The following is a 20655-nucleotide window of genomic DNA, read 5'->3' as shown; positions in this document are numbered from 1 at the left end:
GAGTAAACTCTTGGAGTTGGTGATGGACAGGAAGGCCTGGCGTGCTGCGATTCATGGGGTCGCAGAGAGTCGGACAGGACTGAGCGACTGAACTGAACTGAACTCGAAATGGAACTGTTCTCTGACCAGCAATCTTACGCGTAAAATCTATCCTTCAGAAATTATAAGGACACAAGTGTGCAAAGAAAGTGTGCAAGGAAACTCACTGCAGCCTAGGTCACAGAAGGAAATAAAACAAGGCAAACAAACCCCATACAAAACTTGGAAATAAGTGTCCAACAGGGAACTGGTAAAAATAAAAGAATCAACCACAACTCACAGATAATGATAAGGAATAGATCTCTCTCTATAACACTGAATGAGCAATAATAACTGCAAAACAGTAGTATGTATAGTATGAAAGTATTTGTGGGAAAAAAATGCACCCACAGAGGTTTACAGGTACCTACAGAATTTCTGGAAAAATATTAAACCATTAATAGCAGCTACATTGGGGAGAATAATCTTTAGTATTCACTTTGTGTCTTCTGTGTAACTTACAATTATATCATGAGCATCTATTGCTTACAGGTTAAAAAAACCCTAACTAAACCCCACAAACAACAAAAAAAACCATATTCCACTCTAGAATTAACCAATCAAATTGAGAATGTGGTCCAGAACTTGTATATTTTGCAAATGTTCTCAGTAATTTAGCTGCACACACTGATCAAGAACCATTAATACTAAAGAGTCTGCTAAACTCTTGCACTTAAAAACAGAATTCTGTGTGCTTGGTCTCCAAAACAAGGCTCCTTGTTTTTCATTACTTTAGGTACTAAAAATAAAAGTTCCATTAAAAAAAAAAAAGACAAAAAAAAACCTCATGAAGAAACACTTCCAAACCCATTCTATGAGGCCACCATCACCCCAGACAAAGACATCACACAAAAAAGAAAAGTACAGGCCAATATCATTGATGAACACAGATACAAAAATCCTCAACAAAATTCTTGCCAATAGAACCCAACAACACATTAGAAGGATCATACACCATGACCAAGTGAGGTTTATTCCAGGGATACAAGGATTCTTCAACATATACAAATCAATCAATGTGATGTAACATATTAACCAGTTGAAAGATAAAAATAAGATAATCTCAATAGATGCAGAAAAAGTGTTTGACAAAGTTCAGCACCCATTTCTGATAAAAACTCTTCAGAAAATGGTCACAGAAGGAACCTACCTCAACATAATAAATAAAGGCCATATATGACAAACACGCAGCAAACATTTTCAACAATGAAAAACGGAAAACATTTCCTCTAAGATCTGGAACAAGACAGATACCAGATTAATAGTTGCAGGATTAGCTTTTTAAAAATAACAGAGTTATTGATAGCTAACTTATTTATCAATAACTTTCAGTAAGTTATTGAAAAACTCAACATTAAAAAAACTAAGATCATGGCATCTTGTCCCATCACTTCATGGCAAATAGATGGGGAAACAATGGAAACAGTGACAGATTTTATTTACTTGGGCTCCAAAATCACTGCAGATGGTGACTGCAGCCATGAAATTAAAAGATGCTTGCTCCTTGAAAGAAAAGTTATGACAAACCTAGACAGCATATAAAAACGAGACATTATTTTACCGACAAAGGTCGGTATAGTCAAAGCTATGGTTTTTGCAGCAGTCATGTATGGATGTGAGAGTCAGACAATAAAGAAAACTGAGCACCAAAGAATTGATGCTTTTGAATTATGGTGATGAAGAAGACCCTGGAAAGTCCCTTGGACAGCAAGATCAAACCAGTCAATCCTAAAGGAAATTAACCCTGAATATTCATTGGAAGGACTGATGCTGAAGCTCCAATATTTTGGCCACCTGATGCGAAGAGCCAACTCACTGCAAAAGATCCTAATGCAGGGAAAGATTGAAGGCAAAAGGAGAAGGGGGCGACAGAGGATGAGATGGTTAGATAGCATCTCTGACTCAATGAACATGCATTTGAGCAAACTCCAGGAAATAATGGAGGACAGGGGAGCTAGGCGTGCTGCAGTCCACAGAGTCGGACACGACTTAGCAACTGAACAGCAACGAGAAATAGGAATGGTCCACAACTGGTATTTCTACCACGTATGCCAAAGCCTTGTGGACCAAAGATGTAGTATAAGTACTGGTAACTTTGTACTGACACATCAAAAATAATCTAGTTTGGCAGAATGCGATTTTTTATACTTCATAAAAATTATGGAAGTTAAACATTCCAGGTGAAGTATCTAATCAATAATTACAATATTGTTTTAAGTGAAAATGTGTTGTAGATTTTAAATGCTCAATTTATAAACACAGGATAGATAATGAGCAATTAGAAAGCTCAAATCCATACAAAGAGCAGCCTATGTTTGAAAAGCTGTATATATCACTTAGGATCCTGGCCAAAACTCGAAGCATTTTCAAAGAGGTAACTGAAGTGCTCATTTGCAAAGGTGTGGATAGGGTTAAAGGAACCAACAGTGATGGCAGAGTACTCAGAAAGCCATTGTTATCCTTTGGAAAAAAGGGGCGGGGGGGTGGAGCTGTCCAGTGGCAGTCGGAAGAATAAACATACAGCTTCTCTCTTCTGGAGATCTCTAATATCCACCAATGCCTCACACTGGCTAAACCCAACGAGAAACCAACAAAGGAAGCCAAGGGAGGCAGTCCTTAGAGTAAGTCAGCCTTCTATGGGGCACAGAGCAAGCAAGGGGAGGATGAGGAGCGGGTCTGGAGCAGCAAATAAAAACATTCAGTCTGGATGTATAAAGAAGAGAATTTGGGAGTCAAGACCTTGTCAGACACTGCTAGTTATAAAAATCTTAGATAATGTCCATTCCTGAGTCTGTGAGCTCCACTACAAAATATGTGATCTCCACTTATTTCAAATAGATGTTATGACAACAAAGTGAAACTGGAACAGGCTAAAATTTGGCACTATCCTAAATGTTAGCTGAAATGAAATGTAAGACAAGTTTTATATTTCTAGGACCTAACACAACTTGTAACTTACAGTAGGTGCCTAAGACACACTGGATAAATAAATCATGATGCATGACACACATAAGTGGAAGTAAGGGAACTGAGGATTTGTTCATATCTTTGCTTTTGGCTTGTTACTGCTGTAAGGTTCTTTTTAAGTGATACAACCTTACTACATTCAGCTTTTTAAACTGTAAAAAGAATCTTTACCCCACAAGTGCTACAGGATAGATAACATCATGTTAAATATACAACTTCAAGAATTACAGATTTAAAACATTCAACCAATAAACATCTCCCAACCACCAACATTTTAGTAGCATCTACTAAGCACCCACATGCCTAAGTGATTTAAGACTCATGAAACAATATTTTGCAGAAAGTAGGCTGGGCAAAAAAAAAAAAAAAGGACAATAAAGAAATTACTTCCCAAGAGAAAATCCCACTCAACTCTGGAATATCTGTTTTTGCCTATTATTTAACTAAAATTGGGTTTCTTCTATTACTTCTCACAAAAGTAAAAAAATGGAGAAAACCCAATAATTTTGTATTGATAAACACTATAAGTATCCAGTTTCTGATTCTAATTTCTTTTACTGATGTCTGACCCCCAGTTCAGCACCTCTAGAACATGGTAATAAAAGTAGCACAAAACACTAGCACTGTTGACGAAAACAGAAAGAGGACTAAGTATAAAGCAGTTTCTGTTTGTTTGAAGTGAGAAGGGAGCAGGTAAAGAGACTCCCAGCACAGTTTCTATTAATCATTAATTCTGGTCACTACTGAAGCCCAAGCTATTTCATATTCAAGTGAGAGTCAAGAAAGGAGATAAAGAAGTAAGACTTTCTATTTTAGATTCTATTAAAAAACCATTTTATGTTACAAAGCATAACAGGCCATTAAACTTCTTCAGCAATATATACTTATATTGAGAGGTTGAGAGAAGATGACGAATAAAAGAAAAAATTTTAATGAATATCTGGTATTAAACATGGTTCTCACATGTTTATAAGTCACATTTCGCTTTCTGTGAACTAACCACATGTTCATATTCTGCTGCTGGTATAAGGTTTTTTTATATAAAGGAACTCTACTATTGTGTGTCAAATATATTAAAATTTTTTTAAAGAAAAACCTGCATGGCAATTTTCCAACGTAGAAATGAAAACTTTCGTGTGTTTGTTTGTGTGTGTTCAAATTCACATATTTTTCTCTTTATGACTTTTGGATTCTGTATTATTGGAACAATCCTGCTCACTCCAAGATCATATTTTAAAAATTCATTTATATTTCTTTCTGGTACTTCTATATTTTGTTTGTTTACTGCTTATATCATGTATCCATTTCAATTTATTTTCATGTTAGAACTAAGTAGAGATCAAAGTTTTATTTTTTTTCTAAATGGCTAGCCAGTGTTCTCAACACCAGTTACGGAATAATTATCTCCTTTCCACCTACCTCTGACCTAATTTGATAAGCTAGTTCTTAGTGTATAAATTTCTTACTATCTATGTGGTAGGGACTACCAAAATACGCTCTTGAAGTAAACAACCAAACTATTTTGTTATAATTTTTGCTGCTATCTAGGTGGTAGGGACTTCCAAAATACTTGTGGCTATCTAGGTGGTAGCGACTCCAAAATATGTTCTTGAAGTAAACAACCAAACTGATTTGTTCCAATTTTTGCTTCCACCAATTGGAAAGGTGCTTATTTCCCTGGATTCTAATCAACATTCTATATTATTTCAATAGCTTTTTCTAAGTCATGGGGAAAAAAAAGTAAGCTACTTTCATTTCTATTTCTTTGGTTACTAAACAAATCAAACATTTGTTCACACTTACAGCCCTCTTTATTTTTTCAATGATTTATCTGTTCAAATGTTTTTGACCATTTTTCACACTGGAATATTAATGGTCTTCTTCAATTTTAAAACTTTCATATTTATTCCCTCTTAATATTTGCTCTTTAATTTTGTAATTTTTAAAGTAAAGAGGTTTAAAATGTTTATTTAATCACATCTACCAGTTCTTCTATAAATTCTTTCATTACTTTATATGCTTACAAAACATTTTCTGGGGATAAAATCTATTTATTGACACATTTACCATTTGTGGTACTTTTTATTCCTTCTTGTGGATCCAAGTTTCATCTGATATCTTGATATTATTTCCCTCCAGTCTGAAGAACTTCCTTAAACATTTCTTCATGTTGCAGATTTCCTATCAATGAATTCTCTCAAGTTCTGTTTACTTGAAAAATGTCCTATTTCACCTTCATTTTCATGAGTATTCTTTTCTGAATACAGAATTCCAGGTTGATAACTTTCTCCTTTCAGAACTTAAAATAGATCATTCCATTTTCTTCTGATCGCCAATCATTTCTGATTAAGTCATCATTCACTGATATTTTAATTCCTCTGTAGTAATGTGTGTTTTTTCTCCTTTGGCTGTATTTTCTTTCCATCTCTGATGTTCAGCAGGTCTGATCAAAATATACCTAGATGATATTTTCTCTGTATTTATCATAGCTGGGGTTCACTGAACTGCTTCAATTTCAAGTTGATTTAATTTTTTGGCAATTACTTCTTTATATATTTTTTTACTCTAGTGTCTGTCTGTCTCTCTCTTCTCTCTCTTTCTGCCAAGGCTCTGTTCATTTTTTGTATTTTTATCCATTCTTTGGATTTGCAAATTTTTATTGATCCACCTTCGAGTTCATCAACTTTTTTCTCTGCCTTCTCCAGTCTGTTGCTAAACCAATTCAGTAAAATTTTTACTTCAATTGTATTTTTCAGTTCTAGATTGTCTATTCTTCTATAGTTTCTATTTCTCTGTTCAAACTGCCCACCTATATTCAGTCATCATGATCATGCATCTCCCTTTAGGTCACTGAATATATTACAGTTGCTTTCAAGTCTGTTAATTCTGCTAATTTTAGGGCCTGCTATCATTCTGGGGTCAATGGTCATGACATCCCATTTTCCCAATTCTTCACATGTCTAGCAGTTGTCTATTATAAACTGGGTATTGTGGACATTATGCAGTAGAGATATCTTCTCCTAAGAGTGAAAATTTTTAGTACACCTGGCAGTTAAATCTCTGGCTCATAAAGTCAAACTTGTGGAGGCTTGGTTTTATGTTTTAAAATGCATCTCTGAGCACAAATGTTTTATCAAGCTCTGTTAATTTCGTGGGACTCAAATACCAAAGGACAGCTGTGTATAAAGATATTACAGAGCTATTATATCATCTTCACTTAAAACGGCAGTTACCACTGAAAATTTTTTTAAGTTCATCAATCCTCATAAGGTAAGTCAATAACACTATCTCTATCCCAAGAACCCAGATTTCTTAGATCTGTATATAATACGCTCATGTTTCTGAGGACACATTCCAGTAATTAAAAGGCTTTTAGGTTGTATTTCTAGCACCATTGCTGACTGTTTCTCACTGGCCATCAAACATTTCACTTCTTTTGTGCTGTTCCATTTTAAATAGAGATAGTGTTTAAGTAGAGATAGTGTTAGCGTGTTTAATTTTCCTTCCATTTGCAGCTAGATGCAGCCATGTGTCCAGTTCTGGCCAATGCAATGTGAGGATGATGATGCATGCCACTTCCAGAACTAGTCCCTAAATCATCCTTTCAATTATCCTTTGAGCTCTCTCCCTTTCCTCGCAAGCTGGCTGAATGGAGTAATTCCAGTGGTTGACTCCAGGCAGGTCTTTGGGGACAGCTGAGTCACAAGATGGAAGGAATTGGGATACCTGAGTCACCCACATGGTTCTTTGTGTGAGTAAAAAATTAACTTTTATAGAATTCCGCCATAAGATTTGGGATTTTTTTTGTTCCAGATACGACTACCTTACCTAAGATGAGATAAAATAAGGGAATAAGTTAAGAGTAGCTTGGAAGGAAAATTCTGAAAACAAATATAAGGTAATAATAGCTTATTTTTATTCAGAGAGTAAAGCATGGGACTTCAGAGTCACAAAGTTTGGGTTCAAGTTCAGATTCTGACACTAGCTGTGTGACACTGCGTTAAATTACTAAGACAGTTTACTACACTGTAAAGTAGGAATAACAAATAACCTACAGTCCACAGAATTATACTAGGATTAAATAAAATATGTAAAGAATCTAGCACTAGTATGACATATTAGTGAAAGTGAAAGTGAAGTCACTCAGTAGTGTCTGACTCTCTGCGACCCCATGGACTGTAGCCTACCAGGCTCCTCTGTCCATGGGATTTTCCAGGCAATAGTACTGGAGTAGATTGCCATTTCCTTCTCCAGTGGATCTTCCTGACACAGGAATCAAACCCGGGTCTCCTGCATTGTAGACAGACGCTTTACTGTCTGCGCCACCAGGGAAGTCCTTAGTATGACATATTAACCACCTGACAAACATTAGCCATTATAAATATTTGAGAAGATGATACAAATGTAACTAAGCCACTTATTGGATAAAGCTATTTAAAATAAGATTATCATGCTTAAGGTTAGAAATAAAATGAAACAAACTGTTGGCTCTGAAGCAGCTTGTCTAATGTAATCAGAATACTTAGCCACTTGCAAGTTTGGAATACATCATTATAGAACATAAATTTCTCCAAGATGAATATAGTTTTCACCCTTATGTTTATATAGTTGTAAACCTACAATAAGTGGTCTAACATTAAAAATGGAATAAGTAAATTCAAATTAACTACTTTTATACACAGGGGAGGTGGAGGAAGCTCAACAGATGATTAACATATGCACATTGTTTCCAGCAAGTTTTCTGGAAAGTGAATGCTTATCAAGACTCAAATATACTACCTTGAGCTCTGCCTATAGATAATGTCTATGATCTCCTACAAACATAAAGTGAAAGTTCAGAATAAACTATTCCCATATGCCACAAAACCTCCCCCAAAAGACAGTTTAAACTACTGCAGAAAGAAAAGGCATTATTCATTCCATTTTCCAACAAAAAAATACGTAAAACATTTTGACTAGCTCCTTCCAGGAACTATTTAGAAGGGCAAACAACACAGCAATAAGGAAAAGGATGGAAAAGCATAGTGCAAAATGATGTGTGTGATGGAGTGCCCAGACACATGAAAAAAAGTTTTTAAACACGTTAAAAAAAGACCGAGCTGTCAAGAAAAAAAAAAAAAAAAGTCTTTTTGACTGGTTAAAATACTCACTGCTATACATCAACAGAAGGGAGATATTAACCTAGTTTGAGATATTAGTCAAGTTTGTATACTTTTGAATTTCAACTTCCTTATTTGAAAGCTAAAGTGATTGGATGAGGTACTGTCTAAGGTCTCTTAGTTCTAAAAGACTGATTCTAATATACAAACACATATACAGCTGTAACACACATCATGTGTGCCTAGTCGTCCCCAACTCTTCGCAACCCTAGGGACTGTAGCCCGCTGAGCCACGCGATTTCCCAGGCAAGAATACTGGAGTGGGTTGTCATTTCCTTCTCCAGGGAATCTTCCCAACCCAGGGATTGAACCTGCATCTCTGCATCTCCTGCATTGGCAGGTGAATTGTTTACCACTGAGCCACCTGGGAAGCCCAATACATACATACTCTAGGGTTAAAAGTGGACAATTAATAGTTTCTGAGATAATTTTTGTTTCTGTTCTTTTAAAAATATCTCCAAATTCTCTAAAGTGTTGGTATACTCTTTGGTCTTAGTAAATCCAGTGGAATAAACTGCAAACTTAATTTTACCAGTTTCGTCATTAATCTAAATACTACTACTATTTGGACAATTACAGATATTAAGTATTTGGGCTAATTTTGTCCTAACCAATTTTTCTGTAAGTTACTTAAAAAAGTATTGATAAGAGCAGTATCCTGCCTCTCCAATTTTGGAAATTCATTTGTCTCTTTCTCCTAAAGAACGTGAGGAGTGGGGAAGGCAGAGACCTCTGGTTAGGGTAAATCATTCTGTGTGTGTTTGTGTGTGCATGTAATTTTACAACATGTGTACATGATGAGGTAGAGCACAGATTGGATGAGCTATGTGGTAGAAGTCCTAAAAACTATCCTTAAAACTTTCTTCCAATTATAAAGTAATTCTCAGAAGCAACAGCATCTCCTGGGAAACAAGAGGCACAATAAGCAAAATGTGTCTATTTTGCTCCAGATACACTGCATTTATAGAGCTTCCCTCTAAATATGTCCCCCCAAAATAAAGACTGAGATACAAATGAAATATTTATTAATTTTATAGGAGAAGAAAACAACTAAGGGAGTATTTTCAAAGAAAGCAGGAGAATCTAGGTAAGAATTACACAACAGGTAAACAATCACAAAGGTTTATCATCGTTATGGCTTTCTCATTAAGAATTCAAAAGAAACAAAATGGGTTTAACTGTAATTATACAACACAGTATTTAATTAGACATATTAGATATTTTTACTATAAATATTTTGCTATAGGAAACATCAACAAACCCCAATTTAAAAATCAGCAATCAAGAGACAGAGGGAATCTCAAATAAGTCATGGAGATTCAAAAAATGAAAAGGCTACAAACTGAAACTATTCCACAAATACTAGTCATACACAGGTGAAGCTGCTAGATACGCACGTTAGTTCCTCAGAACAACCTCATTTGATTGTGGAACCTATACTTCTAGTGACACTAATGTTCCAATCTAATGTTAAACTTTATAAGAGAAAACTGTAGTCTAGAGTTACTCAGTTGAACACATCATCACTAGCCATATGAGGCTATTTAAGTTTAAATTAATTAAAAAAAAAATACTAAACTCCAGTTCCTCAGCGAAACTAGTCACATTTCAAATGCTCTATAGCCATACATGCCCTTCCAAGGTTGTGCTAGTGGTAAAGAACTCGCCTACCAGAGACATGAGAGATGCGGGTTCAGTCCCTGGGTTGGAAAGATCCCCAGAAGGAGGGCACGGCAACCCACTCCTATATTCCTTCCTGGAGAATCCCACAGAGGAGCCTGGCCAGCTGCCGTCCACAGGGTTACAGAGAGTTGGACATGACTGAAGCGACTTAGCATGAATGCATAGCTATATATGGCCACTGGCTACCATACTGGACAATGCAGGTCTAGAATATTTCTATCATTGCAGAAAGTTCTATTATACAGTGCTGGTCTAGCGATTACTTGATTTATCCATACAGCTAATGTGCCAGAACAAACTCTTGGTCCTCTTTCTACTACTTTACTTCCTTGAACAAGACTTCATTAATCACCTCGTTTCTGACTGATCACGTTGGCCTTTTGTTAAGTTCTGCTTACAAACATCCATTTGCTTCCCATAGATAAATGAATTTTAAACTTTGCATGGAATTCAAAGTCTTCCACAATCTTACCTCAGTCTCTTACCATTCTCTGACATAAAAACACACTCCAGCTGACTGGTCTACTTGTTAAATATATTAATAAAACACAGTTTCACCTCCATTGACACTTCCTATGTCTTTTGTCTCTGCCTGAATACGCTCTTCTGCCTTCTTTGCTCTGCTTCTTAGGCGCCACAGTGGTAAAGAAGCCCCCTGCCTCCTGCCGATGCAAGAGATGCAGGTTCAATTCCTGGGTCGGGAAGATCTCCTGGCGTAGGAAATGGCAACCCAAGGGATTTTCTTGCCCAGAAAATTCCATGGGCAAAGGAGCTTGGTGGGCTACAGTCCATGGGGTCAGCAAAGAATTAGGCACAACTGAACACACACACCCATGCCGCACTGCTCTGCTTATTTAAACTCCTACTACTCTTTGAGGCCCAACTCCCATCTCATGTCCACAAATCATCCTAGATCAGCAATTATAGATAAACTACTAAAAATTATTTCATACTTTTATATAGAAGTTAACAGTTTCTAAACATGTCACCTAAATATTTTACTGTCATTCTTTGCTAGAAAATGTGGGGGGAAAATTAAGCAGAGTCAAGGTAATCGAGAGAGTATGTAAGAGTGGTGCAGATCACAATTTTTAAAGATTGTTTACTTTTGGCTGTGCTGAAATCCCATTGCTGCATTTGGGCTTTCTCTAGTTGCAATAAGCAGGAGCTACTCTCTAACTGCAGTGCACAGGCTTCTCATTGCAGTGGCTTCTCTAGATGTGAAGTGTGGGCTCAGGAGCTGTGGCACATGGGTTTGCCCTGAGGCACGCAGGATCTTCCTGGAGCAGAGATCAAACCTGTGTCCCCTGCACTGGCAGGCAGATTCTTAACCACTGGACCACCTGGGAAGTGCGCCACAACAATTTTTTTAAGGGTGATGAGAACTAACTGAGAAGATGACACTTAAACAAAGACTTGAGGGGAGTTAGCCATGAGGACGGAGAAGGCCATGGCACCCACTCCAGTACCCTTGCCGGAAAATCCTAGGGTGGAGGAACCTGGTGGGCTGCATGCAGTCCATGGGTCGCAAAGAGTCAGACTCGACTGGGCGACTTCACTTTCACTTTTCACTTTCATGCATTGGAGAAGGCAATGGCAACCCACTCCACTGTTCTTGCCTGGAGAATCCCAGGGACCGGGGAGCCTGGTGGGCTGCATGCAGTCCATGGGTTGCACAGAGTTGGCCACAACTGAAGCGACTTAACAGCAGCAGCAGCCATGAGGAAATCTAGGAAAAGAGCATCCAAGAGAAGGGCAACAGCCACTGCAAAGACTTTAAGGTTGAATGTGCCTGATCTGTTCAAGGAATAGCCCAGAGGCCAGAATGAGGTCTAAGGGAAATGAGAAAGGAATATATGAGACAGGTCAGAATGTTATCAGCTCAGCTTGTGTAGGGCTTCACAGACCACTTTAAGAACTGACTTTTATTTCTAAGCGAGATGGGAAAACTTAGCAGGCTTAAGGGGCTTCTAAACAATATAGTTTAGAATCTGGATATTAGTCATTTAAAAGGATAATTCTAGTGTTAAGAATAGAATTCAGTTCAGTTCAGTCCCTCAGTCATGTCTGACTCTTTGCGACCCCATGGACTGCAGCATGCCAGGCCTCCCTGTCCATCACCAACTCCCTGGGTTTACTCAAACACATGTGCATCGAGTTGGTGATGCCATCCAACCATCTCATCCTCTGTCGTCCCCTTCTCCGCATGCCTTCAATCTTTCCCAGCCATCGGGGTCTTTTCAAATGAGTCAGCTCTTCGCATCAGATGGCCAAAGTATTGGAGTTTCAGCTTCAACATCAGTGCTCCGAATGAACATTCAGGACTGATTTCCTTTAGGATACACTGGTTGGATCTCCTTGCAGTCCCAGGGACTTTCAAGAGTCTTCTCCAACACCACAGTTCAAAAGCATCAATTCTTTGGCCCTCAGCTTTCTTTATAGTCCAACTCTCACATCCATATATGACTACTGGAAAAACCATAGCCTTGACTAGATGGACCTTGGCAAAGTAATGTCTCTGCTTTTTAATATGCTATCTAGGTTGGTCTGCAAGGAGATCCAACCAGTCCATCCTAAAGGAGACCAGTTCTGGGTGTTCTGCGACCCATGGACTGATGCTGAGGCTGAAACGCCAATACTTTGGCCACCTCACGCGAAGAGTTGACTCATTGGAAAAGATCCTGATGCTGGGAGGGATTGGGGGCAGGAGGAGAAGGGGACAACAGTGGATGAGATGCCTGGATGGCATCACTGACTCGATGCACATGAGTTTGGGTGAACTCTGGGAGATGGTGATGGACATGGAGGCCTGGCGTGCTGCGATTCATGAGGTCGCAAAGAGTCAGACATGACTGAGCGACTGAACTGAACTAGGTTGGTAATAACTTTTCTTCCAAGGAGGAAGCGTCTTTTAATTTCATGGCTGCAATCACCATCTGCAGTGATTTTGGAGCCCCCCAAAATAAAGTCTGTCACTGTTTCCACTGTTTCCCCATCTATTTGCCATGAAGTGATGGGACTGGATGCCATGATTTTAGTTTTCTGAATGTTGAGCTTTAAGCCAGCTTTTTCACGCTCCTCTTTCACTTTCATCAAGAGGCTCTTTAGTTTTCTTCACTTTCTGCCATAAGGGCGGTGTCATCTGCATATCTGAGGTTATTGCTATCCAGCTTGTGCTTCCTTTGCCCAGCATTTCTCATGATGTACTCTGCATATAAGTTAAATAAGCAGGGTGACGATATACAGCCTTGACGTACGCCTTTTCCTATTTGGAACCAGTCTGTTGTTCCATGTCCAGTTCTAACTGTTGCTTCCTGACCTGCATACAGGTTTCTCAACAGGCAGGTCAGGTATTCTGGTATTTCTCTTTCAGAATTTTCCAGTTTATTGTGATTCACATAGTCAAAGGCTTTGGCATCGTCAATAAAGCAGAAGAACAGAACAAGACGAGTTAAAGATAGTAACATGGAGGACAGTTTAAAGGCGGCTGCAGTACCCTAGGAGAGAGATGATGATGGGCAAAAGGACATGTCTTGAAAGTAGAACTGACAGAAGTGACATGGATTCCAAGTGAGTTCTGACCTGATTAACCAGAAGGCTGAAACTGCTGTCCACTGCAATGGAGAGGCTGTGAAAAGAATAAGTTTTAGGGAGAAGCTAAGAGCAGGGGTTCCCTTTAAATCTTAGGGGAGAATGTACATCCAAATACCCAAATGACAAGCACAGAATTCAGGAAAAAGTTTGGCCTAGAGATAAAATTTTGAGAAAAGTTGTTACCTGGATGGTGTGTAAAATCACAAGTAAGGATGAACTCGCCAAAGGAGTAAATAAAGAAGGGTAAGGACTGAGCCCTGTGGCACTCCATCCTTAAGCTACAGGGTTTACAGGAGGATCCAGTAAAGAAGACAGGGAAGGCAGAAGGAATCACACCTTCATAAGACAAAACCTGTTGGTCTATCCCATCAGTATTATGTTTTCACCCTTCCCCTAAGTATAAAAAACTGTATCTTAAAAAGTCAAGAGCAAGCAAACAGGGGCAAATTGGCAGGAGGAGTGAAGAATGACATGAGAGACAATAACAATGTATGTTATGGAATATAAACTATTTATTAGGCCTGTTCAGACTTGAGGGTATTAAAACACTTCCTCTGATATTTCTAAGAATGGATTAGCACTCCAAAGGAAGGGCTGTCTAATCTCTGATAGTCACAATAAATGATACAAAATAAAGATAAGCACAGATCTTTTTATTTTTGACTGTATATTAGTTTCCTGTGACAAATTACCACAAAGCGGGTGACATAAGACAACAGAAATTTATGTTCTCACAGATCTGGAGGCTAAAAGCCTCAAATCCAGCAGGGTTATAATCCCTTTTGGGGTGGCACAAGAGAATTTGTTCTTCACCTCTTACAGCCTCTGGTGATTACAAGCATCCCTTGGCTTGGGGCCACATCACTCCAATTTCTCTCACCATGGTCAAACTATCTCCACCTCTTCTGTTTATCGCCCTCCCTTTTGTCTGTCTGTAATTTCTCTCTGCTTTTCCCTTCTAAGGGCAACTTGTCATTGAATTTTGGACCCCTTGGATAGCTTGGGATGATCTCCTCATCTCAAGATCCTTAATTACATCTGCAAAGACTCTTTTTTCAAATAAGGTGTCATTCATGGGTTTGAGAGGTTAGCATGTGAACATATCTTTTTGAGGGCTACCACACAATCTACTGCAGGATTCCAGAAATTATCAGAAAAGTGTGTTATGTTTATGCAAAAAGTTAAGGGATGTTCATCTATAATTTTAATAAATCATTATTTTTAATGAAAGCATATGGCTATCAGGAGATATCTATTCGGTTTGGCTATGTATTTGACTTAGCTATATTTGGCTATGCATAATTGCTTACCAGGTAACCACTGCAACCACTAGTTTAGATAAAAGAATGAGTCATTGTGCTATACTGTACATATCCTGTGATGACAGAGTTATCTTCCCCATTTATATGCACGTAATCAGTTCCCACCATCTACTTCCAAAGGACTTTATTTCATGATTTTAAGGATGCCTATAAGAAGTGTTGGTTATTCATATAAATAAAAACTGAAGGATAAACTAGCTCAGGCAATATTTAAATAGATAAGAGGTTCAATATTTTGTTCTGGAGTAGACCTAGTCACCTCTCTTGACTCAATATAAGAGCATTTTGTATTGATTTATCCACTGTAACTTACTCCAGTGTGGGAGTCACCAGGACCTCCACATACAGTAGCCTCATGGGTACTTCTTCCTTCTGTTTTTACACTGAGATCTGCTATGACAAGTTACTAGTAATGAAAAAAATCTCTTTTTAACAATCTTGTCTGAGAAGTTAAATGTTTCAAAGACATGGTGTATGTGTGTGTGCATGCACACACATGCTCAGCTGCTCAGTCATGTCAGGCTCTTTGCAACCCCATGGCCTGTAGCCCGCCAGGCTCCTCTGTCCATTGGATTTTGGAGTGGGTAGCCATTACCTTCCCCAGGGAATCTTCCCAACCCAGGGATTGAACTCACATCTCTTTCATTGGCAGGAGGATTCTTTACTAATTAGCTACCAGGGAACCTTCAAAGATATAATTTATACTAATAAAATGAAATAGATGATAGCATATTCTCCCTCATTTTATAAACAGGGAAAGTGAGGCAGAGTCACTTTGAGAAAGTTGTACGAACATAAGAAGACAGGTATTTTGACTTTCAGTTCAACTCAGTAATTTCAATTCAATGATACGTGTGGTTCTGTATTTGGATTCAAAAGACATGTTAGAAAAAGAGTATCAAAAAGACCAAGGGATTTCTGTGCAAAGGAACAAACATTTCAAACAAAATATTCCTAGAGCTTTGCTGTCTAGTGTAACCACATAGTGGAGCAAAGACTTAGTATGAATAAAACAATGTAAAATCATTCATTAATACATGCTGAGATGGTATTTTGTATATGTTGTTTGAAATAATACATATTACGAAAATTAATTTCACCTGTTTCTTTTTACTTTTTTAATGTGACTAAAAGAAAATCTTTATGACTTACATTATATTTTCATTAGACAGCCCTACTATAGGTATGATATAATTACATTATACATACTTTATCCAGTTAGCAAATATTTAATCCAACATCTATCACTGTCAGGCCTTATGCTAAGTGCTGAGACTTAAAGAATAAACAAAGACAATGGTCCCTGCCATGACAGAGTTTACATTATCTCTTACCTTTCACTACACATGTCGTATGTATTATCTCACTTATGGTAATGCATAAGAATAACAGAACACCATTTGGGGAGCAAATGCCAATACCTGACTTAAAAATCACAAAATATGAATCATTAGTACATTTATAGTATTGGTCATCTATTTTTGAGATATATTACTTACATTATTATGTAAGTATTCATGGGTCTCCAGAGAGGACAGAGGTTGAAAATGTTAAGTGTACATAATTTTAAGAGGCTGAGTTCAGATTTTTGGACAGAAGACCAAGTTTTAAAGTTTTCTTTCAGCTTCAACAAATCAGGCTGATTTCTGAGGATTTTGTGTCAAAATTCAACGCACAAATTTATTTGAGGACTTAAACAACTCTTGGTTTTGTCCTACTAAGACTTTCACATAAAAAACTATCATATAGAAATTTAAAAAAAATTAACAAGTAGCATTTCTTGAGTACATGACTTTTAAAACAAAATATTAGGTACCATCAACAGGACAAAAATGTATAATGTTTTCTAGGCTAATAACTTTCAAGAAAATGTTACTAATAAACAAAATAATTGTTCAGGTTTTATTGACAGCTACAAAGAGCAAGCAGAAACTACTTTATCAAAAAGTGTTAATTTTTCTTAATACTGAAAGTATTACCGACATACCATAGCTATTGAGAAACAAAGTTTCCAAGTTTGAAACACCCAAAATGATTTCACTGATGTTTTTGGTTGAAATCTACCATCACCTGAAATACAGATGTGTTTAGAAAAGGAATACTATCCCTCGGTTTTAGCTGTGCAGGTGTGGTTATATACAGCTGCTTCAAGGTGATACAATGCTATATATACAAACTGATACCTCATAACTTAAAAACTAAAAGGCCAAAGAAAAATAATAATTACTCTGGACTGAAAAAAAAAATTACCTAAGGAAAATTTAGCTGATCTCCATAAGTAAAATAACATTTTGCTTTTAAAAAAGATCAAACCCAAACCTTTAAGTTAAAGTACTTCATATATGATCATGAGTCCTTTCAGACCATCATTAAACTACTAGTGCTAGTTTGCCATATACAATGCAAATACAATCAAATATAAAGTTAGAAATGCAACTTTGCGGGGGGGGGGGGGGGGGGGGGGCTTCAGTCCAAAATGGCCTAATTTTTATATGGGCCTTAAATAATACAAGATCATAAAGCTAGGTAAGGAGGAAAACAACCTGAGTTTGACAATCAATTGTCACTTGTCAGAAACATCAGAAAAACAAATAAGAATTATCTAAGATTTCCTTTATAACCTGAGTAGAGAAGAAATGGAAGAAGGCAATTCAGATATAAATGCGACAAAATTTATCCCCAGCTTACTTTCTGCCTAGCACCTAAGGACTTTTACATGTTATCACAAATATTTGTTCCTTCTCCTCTTTGGAAAATTCAGGAAACTACATTTCAATCCTCAGTGCCCTCCAAACTGGGGAGGGGTAGGGGAAGGGTGGGCAGGGATGATGAGAAACCAAAGAATTTCTGCGATAAGTATAAGTGCTTTAAAATCAGAACCTGCCATAATATACAAGAGATTCTTTCAAATGTTAAGTTTGATTCAAATTACCTATATTTAATTCCATCTAACAACCCCATGCAAATAATATCTTTCAATCTGATCCCATTAAAGAGAGGCGACCCCACGTGTCTTAATCAACAACTACAAAAATATTACAACTTCCTCTATTTCAAATTTGTGATGTGCATTTATTTATTTTCCACTAAAATGCTGAAGTAGCTTTATAAATAAACACTTAGCATCTTTCACATATTAAGTAGGAAAAAAACATTGTTTCATTTAATCTAGTAAAAAGGCACCAAAAATTCTATAAATACCACCAAAATTTTAAAAATTCCAATACTGGTCTAAAGACAGTAAAATTGGGCTGTTCTTTATATAAACTCTAATGATCAGGTGAAGCACCATCCAAAGGAAACACCAATATTTCAAATAGCTACTATCTGAAGACTAAAAATTGAGCTGTGTTTCAACTCCTAAGATAATCTTACAGTTTTAAAATATAACCTTACTGGAATCCTCCTGGAAGTCACAGATACTGAAAAACTACCAACCCACTCCCATATTCTTGCCTGGAGAATCCCCATGGACAGAGGTGCCTGGTGGGCTACAGTCCATGGGGTCACTCACAAACAGTCCGACAGGACTGAGCAAATACGCACACACACTAACAATAGTTGGCCAAATGTACTTTTTCCTCAGAAAGACCCTTTGTTAAGATATTAAAACAGTTCCTGAGGATATATGAAATTTAAATTTCAGTTACACTGTATACGATAATAAAAAGAGGAATAAAGCTAACAAATAGGGGTTTTGTTGTTGTTGTTATTGCTGTTGCATAATTTGGTTCATTTATTAAGTCCCAAGACTCTAAAAATCTTTACTATGGAATTGTAAGTAGCAGGCAACGAACATCTGAAAAGAAGTGTTAACAATAGATCATCGCCATTTTCTAAATAGAAATATTTACATTTTGATTCAGTTCTGACAGCTGGGTGTTAAGGAAGCATAAACTGGCAAATACGGTAAAAATGGCTTGACTTATAAACCGAAGTGGAAAGATGCTTATTAAGATGGTTAATGCAAAACTGAAAATGAAACGGGCATACCATCAGACTTCACATAACAAAATGGGTCAAGGAATTCAGTTAAAATAAAAAAATACATATGTATAAATAAAAACACAGTCATGTTCTTACCCCACCCCCAACCCCCAAAAAAAGGAATGGAAAGGAAAAATCAGGAACATTTTAAAGCAACCGATCAGAGGAAAGAATTGCTTTATTCCTCCACTGTTTACTAACATTTAACACGAGCATTTGCAGCCAACACCTGAGTTTGAAAATTGCAGCAGCATTTAAACGCTGTCCTTTCTAACGTCCACCCAACAGGACTTTCAGCAACATTTTGAATAGTAAATATTAACCAGAATAAAGCATCGTTCGTATATTTCTATCTTCAAGAGCTAATGGGGAAAAAAAAATAAGATCTTTTTTTCTCCCATATATAGCCATTCTTTTCCCTCTTTTATTTACTGCCCTTGTCGCGAGGTTAATGAACCCTAAACTTACTTTCCTTCCTATTAATGAAAGGGGGTGGGGAAAGACAGAGGGGAATAAAAATGATAGGAAAAACTGGAAATTAAAAACAGTGGCATTACTTGCTGGATGAAGACAGAGAAGTCTCTCAAGGTTTAGCATGAAGAAGACAATCCTGGAAGACACCCTCGTAAGACATACTTTATCCCAAGGCCACACCAGTTTTCGTCGGTTTAATTTCTGCTTTTGCAGGGGGTGGCCGTCCCCCGGATGAACGTTCCCCGGGGCATGCCTCTCTCTTTTCCCCGGGGGGCCCCCGGCTGCACCGGGTGTGGGGAGTGGGGGTGGGGTGGGGGGCGTTGGCCCCGGCTCCGAATTTTGCAGTGAGGCCCGGAAATCGGTCCCGTTAAAGCCGATTTCACCCATCAGGAATGCGCTCCGCCCCCACCCCCGCCTCCCCGCCGCTGCTGCCCTCCGCGTCGCCTGCTCCGGGGGGCCGGGGAAGTGCTGGAGGGGAGCGCCGCCTCCACCCCCGTCACAACACCGCCGGGTCGGCCGCCGTCGCCCCAGACTGCCAGGGCCAAGAGGACAGGGCTTGCGGGGCGGATCCCAAGCCTCGCCTCCCGCCCGCGCGGCCGCCAGCGCCGGGGCCGAGCCGGGGGGACGCGCGGATCCAGCGTGAGGCCTGACCCCCAACCAGCCCGTCACCAACCCCCCCCCGCTCCGGCGCCGCCCGGGCCCCGCCGCGCGAAGCGCGAGAAGGGGCGCCTCTCCCGTGGGATTTCCGAGTCCATTTCCGTCCCAGGGAGCGGCCGCAGAGTCCCGCGTCGGAAACGGGAGCCGCGCCCCTGCCCTCCGGCTCCCGGGTGCAGCCTTCCCCCCCTCACCCCACCCCGGACCCGCCCGTACCTTCAACTCCTCGGCAGGGCTCAGGGCTGCGGGCGAGCAGGCCCATCTCCCGGCGGCGGCGGCGGCGGCCAGAGGCAACACGGAGGAGGGTTCCTCAGAGCCGCCCAGGCGCCTCTCAGCTGGGGCGGGAGGAACGCAGAGGAGGGGTCCCGACGGCCGCTTTCCCGAACTCCTCCTCCGCAGTTCTGTCTTGACGGCGGTTCCCGGGAATCAGCGCCGCAACTGCCATTCTCTCCCCCCGGCCCCGCTTCCCTCAGCCCCCGCTGTCTCCGCCCCCTCCTCCCACTCCTTCCTCCCGCCCCCTCCCCGCCCAGCCGCGCCTCGCCCCGCCCCGGAGCGCCGCCCGCGTGCCTTGCGTCATGGCGTCACGCCCACCCCTGCCCGTCGCTGGACGCACGGGGACGCGGGCGTTCGCTCTCGCACGTTCGCCCGGTTACCCTCACGGGAGCGTCCCGCCTGCGGCTCGGGTGGTCGGGAGTGTGGCGCTCCCGCCACCTCCTGGTTGACCTCCGCCCGAGGCC

General features: G+C 39.4%; 1 protein-coding gene across 2 annotated transcripts in view; it reads right to left on the bottom strand.

Annotated features, from left to right (window-relative positions):
- The window catches only part of RNF19A (ring finger protein 19A, RBR E3 ubiquitin protein ligase), a 52445-nt gene extending 32056 nt beyond the window's left edge, over positions 1 to 20389 (bottom strand). The window contains exon 1 of one of the 2 annotated variants that reach the window (XM_027973176.2): positions 20135 to 20389. The gene's annotated coding sequence lies outside the window, so the exon portion shown is untranslated. Of the gene's footprint in view, positions 1 to 19347; positions 19608 to 20134 lie in introns of those variants that run through there. The other variant, XM_042254437.2, reaches the window with a different exon arrangement.
- Between the last annotated feature and the right edge of the window lie 266 nt (positions 20390 to 20655).

Source organism: Ovis aries, chromosome 9 (genome assembly GCF_016772045.2).
Source record: "Ovis aries strain OAR_USU_Benz2616 breed Rambouillet chromosome 9, ARS-UI_Ramb_v3.0, whole genome shotgun sequence".
Classification (NCBI taxonomy): domain Eukaryota; kingdom Metazoa; phylum Chordata; class Mammalia; order Artiodactyla; family Bovidae; genus Ovis; species Ovis aries.
The sequence above is the reverse complement of the archived record's forward strand: the minus strand, read 5'-3'. Positions and strand labels throughout refer to the sequence as shown.